Raw genomic sequence first — 5,462 nt, 5'->3', positions numbered from 1 at the left:
GTTTTACTATCTACAGCCAAATGTCAGTATTAACGACGGAATGCCCGTGGATTTCGTCCATATATATTGATGAAATCCACAGCCAAATGTCAGTACATTTGTATTAGCGACGGAATGCCCATGGATTTCATCACAACATATTAATGGAATCCACAGCCAAATGCCAGTATTAGCGACGTGGATTTCATCACTACATACTGATGAAGTCCACAGCCAAATGTCAGTATTAGCGGCGGAATGCCCGTGGATTTCATCACTACATACTGATGAAGTCCACAACCAAATGTCAGTATTAGCGACGGAATGCCCGTGGATTTCATCACTACATACAGATGAGGTCCACAGCTAAATATCAGTATTAGTGGCGGAATGCCCGTGGATTTCATCACTACATATCGATGAAGTCCACAGCCAAATGTCAGTATAAGCGACGGAATGCCCGTGGATTTCATCCATATATATTGATTAAGTCCACAGCCAAATGTCAGTATTAGCGGCGGAATGCCCGTGGAGTTCATCACTACATACTGATGAAGTTCACAGCCAAATGTCAGTATTAGCGACAGAATGCCCGTGGATTTCATCACTACATACTGATGAAGTCCACAGCCAAATGTCAGTATTAGCGACAGAATGCCCGTGGATTTCATCACTACATACTGATGAAGTCCACAACCAAATGTCAGTATTAGCGACGGAATGCCCGTGGATTTCATCACTACATACAGATGAGGTCCACAGCTAAATATCAGTATTAGTGGCGGAATGCCCGTGGATTTCATCACTAAATATCGATGAAGTCCACAGCCAAATGTCAGTATAAGCGACGGAATGCCCGTGGATTTCATCCATATATATTGATGAAATCCACAGCCAAATGTCAGTACATTTGTATTAGCGACGGAATGCCCGTGGATTTAATCACTACATATCGATGAAGTCCACAGCCAAATGTCAGTATAAGCGACGGAATGCCCGTGGATTTCATCCATATATATTGATGAAACCACAGCCAAATGTCAGTATTAGCGGCGGAATGCCCGTGGATTTCATCACTACATACTGATGAAGTCCACAACCAAATGTCAGTATTAGCGGCGGAATGCCCGAGGATTTCATCACTACATACTGATGAAGTCCACAGCTAAATGTCAGTATTAGTGGCGGAATGCCCGTGGATTTCATCACTACATATCGATGAAGTCCACAGCCAAATGTCAGTATTAGCGACGGAATGCCCGTGGATTTCATTATTACATACTGATTAAGTCCACAGCCAAATGTCAGTATTAGCGGCGGAATGCCCGTGGATTTCATCACTACATACTGATGAAGTCCACAGCCAAATGTCAGTATTAGCGACGGAATGCCCGTGGATTTCATCACTACATACTGATGAAGTCGACAGCTAAATGTCAGTATTAGCGACAGAATGCCCGTGGATTTCATCACTACATACTGATGAAGTCCACAGCCAAATGTCAGTATTAGCGACGGAATGCCCGTGGATTTCATTACTACATACTGATGAAGTCCACAGCCAAATGTCAGTATTAGCGGCGGAATGCCCGTGGATTTCAACACTACATATCGATGAAATCCACAGCCGTGGAGTTCATCATCCTTCTACCGATGAAATCCACAGCCGTGGATTTCATCAACATAGTGATGAAGTCCACAGCTGTGGAGTTCATCAATCCACGGTCCTTGGATATACCTGCAAACCTGTGATGTAGAAATGAGAAAATTTTTGAAGATCGTAACTTGTTAGTCAAAACATGTGTAAAGTCTTGTTGACACTTAATTGTGTGCCTAAAAGCAAGCTGAGTCTCAACCACGCAAAATGTACTTAGTATTTCAACATACTGCATTTAAACACGGCCTAAGTTGTCTTGAAACTCGTTCATTACCCTAGCCAATCCAAAGTCAGCCACCTTTGCGATTGGGAATTGTTCAGTACCAGAGACCAGGACGTTGTCAGGCTTCAGGTCCCGGTGCACAATACCACAGCCGTGCAGGTAGGCGACAGCATCGGCGCCGCGATCTGCCGCATGAATTGCTCGTTGTAGGAGGGTCCATTTTCCAGCAGGAACTTCATAGTCCCCAGCGGACAGAACTCCATCACGAGCCACAGGCTAGTTAACAGTAATATTTACAATTGTTGAACGTCACATTAGCCTGTAATCTAGTCTTGTTAGCTTTAGCCGGCGTTGAATCGGCCCCTACCCCTTTTAAAAATTCAATATAAGATGACTGGGCTTCATGCTATAGTTATACTTCACTTGACCTAATGTAAAAGGGAAAGAGGGACTTGTGATTGCAAGTAATAAAATTCCACACTTTCGGTTGATTGCTTTCTCGCGTGGGGAACAGGAACAAAAACGATAAGTCTGTCATTCATGAAAATAGAAAATTCCAAATATTGTTGTTAGAATTTTGTGACCGAGCACAATCAACTGTTTGAGCCTCACACCACTACGGAGACAGTGGCCGCATTTAGTAAGCCACCGAACATTGTTGCAGGAAAATTTTCTTATAAAGCTCACAATCCATTGACCTCCAGGTCGTTGGGGGACAAGGAAGACACAACAGCCAACAACAATATTTACCATTGAAATAAAAGCATTTTGCATAACGTTCCCCTCGACACATTACCCCACACGCTCCGCTACATTATCTCACAGTCCCTTATAATTACCTGCTTTTGTCCTTGAAATCTTCAATAAACAGCACACTGTTACGAGGGGCATTCAATAAGTAATGTCCCTGACCCACTTCCAGTTGTTTGATCTAGATGAAATTTTGCATGTGTAATGAGTCATATCTCTATGGGTTATGTTGCAAAAAACAGCTCTGAACTAATTGTGGTTACTGATTTACTGGTGTTTGAACTGAGTCAGGTGTGAAATGGACCAGGTGTGAAATGGAGCAAGTTGAGTGTCGCGCAGTGATCCGGTTTTTGTATTTGAAAGGACGCACACTAAAGGGGACTTTTGATGAAATGAAAAAAAACTTATGGTGATGATGCCCCATCATATGACCTTGTAAAACGCTGGCATCCTGAATTCAAACAAGGCCGGAAGTCTGTGGAAACAGCTCCCAGACCTGGTCGTCCCTCTTCTGCCATTGATGAGGCATCTGTCGGAGGACCAACCTGGGATGTCCTACAAGAACGGTGTCCAGAGCTACATCAAATGATGGGAGAAATGCAAAACTCTGGGTGGTTCCTATGAAAAGAAAGACTAATAACTGTGCCAAGTTTCATTAATCTCCTGCTATGGGAAATGGGTCAGGGACATTACTTATTGAATGCCCCTCGTAGGATGATGGTGCTGGGCCAGAGCTAACAGGGGCTCAAGCTCCCTCTCCGCATTCATCCTGGCTTGGTCACCGTCACACAGGTCTAGTTCCTTCGGGGCATACAAGCTGCCGTTCTTCCGGCCTTTGTACACTCTACCAAAGGCCCCGTGCCCAAGCTCCTCCAACTTCTCATAGTCGCCGACCATATCTCGTCCAGAATTTTCGACTACACACGCCATTGTCCACTTAACGTTATCGCCGTCTTCAACTTGGATTTGCTTACAGCTAGGAGCTACTGAAAAGCACTACGTACGTGTACGATATAAGGACTGCTGCACAGAAACTGTCGGATTTACTGCCGTAAAAGTGAAAGAGGAACTGCCGACTGCAATTACTGATGAAATCGCTCCATCGCGTTTCGATCACGAGACTAGTTTTATGTCTCGTCATTGGCAACTGAAGTACTCATTAGCATAACACACATTCTGTTGTGGTAGAAAAACATTTGGCCCTTGGGGATTTGTATAGCTACAAGGTGACTGCCTTCAACGCGGAAAAATAAAATATAGTGCAATTCAGGAATACCAAAAACGAATATGTTTTAGTATAGGGTACAAGCCACAAAATTTAAAACAAAAACTGTCGGCTTATCACCTTCTCACGACTACTTTGAAACGCCGCTCTGCGGAGGTCACATAATTGCAGCCGACTCACACTAGAAAGGCAGTTGCGTATTATATACACGAAATAAAAAACTTTTATAATCCAAATCATACAGTCTCAAAGTCGACACCTTCTTCACCACGCAGCACAGGTTATATCTGGTTGCCTCTCAAAAAAGACTGCGTTGTTTCACCTTGTATCAAACCTTCTCTAAAGATACCTTCACCTCCAATATGACATCCGTAGGGAAGCGGAGCTTACACAACAATGTTATTTAACCCATCATCAAACTGCAATCAGGGAAAACTTCCCGCCAAAACTGAAGAATCGTCACATTTCCTCCTTTACTCCAGAACCCAGGGATTGTTACATGCTTCCCCGTGTGTATGGACTGTGCAGGAACGGCTTGTTTACTTGTGTTACTGTTCAGTACCAAGGACAGGTATGCTCGCTTATGTGTGTATGGTGTTCAGCAAGTTTGTTAACCTGTGTCTGGATGGCGTTAAGTTCAAATGACAAGTATATTTGCCTTAAAATAGACAATGAATGAATCACTTCATCAACCTAGACGTGTCGACCGTTAGCAAGAAAAGCCCGCAACAGTCAACACGGCTATCTAAAATGGTTCGGAAGCTTTGATGTTAGCCCCACTCTCCAACCAACACAACCCTATAACGTTAAATCCAATTCTAGCTCCAAATTAATTCAGCAAGGGCGATCAGTCAAGCAAATCATAAAATCATAACTAGTGTAGAATGGATACCACGAGCTGGTTGTCCACAAAATCCCTCATTTTGTTTCACTTAATTGAAAACTATTGTCACTTCTGAAACTACCACACGACATGTTTTTTCCACTTACTCGTCATTTTCACCATTTCCGGAGAATAGTCTCTTTGTCATAATCAGGCAAAAATCAATTCAATGAGCATGTTGATGTTATATATACATTTTCCTTGCGTTGACCTTTAATAAACAATGACGTGTGCGGCCGACGCTTTGGGTTACCAAGCGAGACGAGCACATTGTTACGTGTATATGACGTATTTGTATGGCGTCCTTGTTTCCCATGGTCCTTCGCGCTTTGTCGATTCAAGCGTCCTTGTCAGTTACGTCATTATGTCACATACTTTCAGCCAATCAGCGATCGACCTGAACGCAACAGAAAAGAGATCGGAACGTTATGACGTCACAGTCGAGTTGCCCACCACACAAATCATCTTCGAGCTAGGGTTCGCACGATTTTTCTTTGGTGCCGAATCTTTCAACTAGATTTTGTGAGATTTGAAATAATTTGAGGTATTTCCGTCAAAAAATTATATTGACAGACAATATCTAAAATGCCCGCAGTCCTCTCAAAAGAGTTGGACTTGGAGTCGGTTAGATTGACCGTTAGGAACCTGTTCACCCCGGTAAGTTCTGAAATCTTTGTTTGCCAATATACCGAATTCCAACCTCTTTTATCTTTCAGTTTGTTTGGTCGGTTGTTTCTTTGAGCTC

This window comes from Branchiostoma floridae, chromosome 5 (genome assembly GCF_000003815.2).
Source record: "Branchiostoma floridae strain S238N-H82 chromosome 5, Bfl_VNyyK, whole genome shotgun sequence".
In the NCBI taxonomy this organism is placed as follows: domain Eukaryota; kingdom Metazoa; phylum Chordata; class Leptocardii; order Amphioxiformes; family Branchiostomatidae; genus Branchiostoma; species Branchiostoma floridae.
This window is presented reverse-complemented; position numbering follows the sequence as displayed.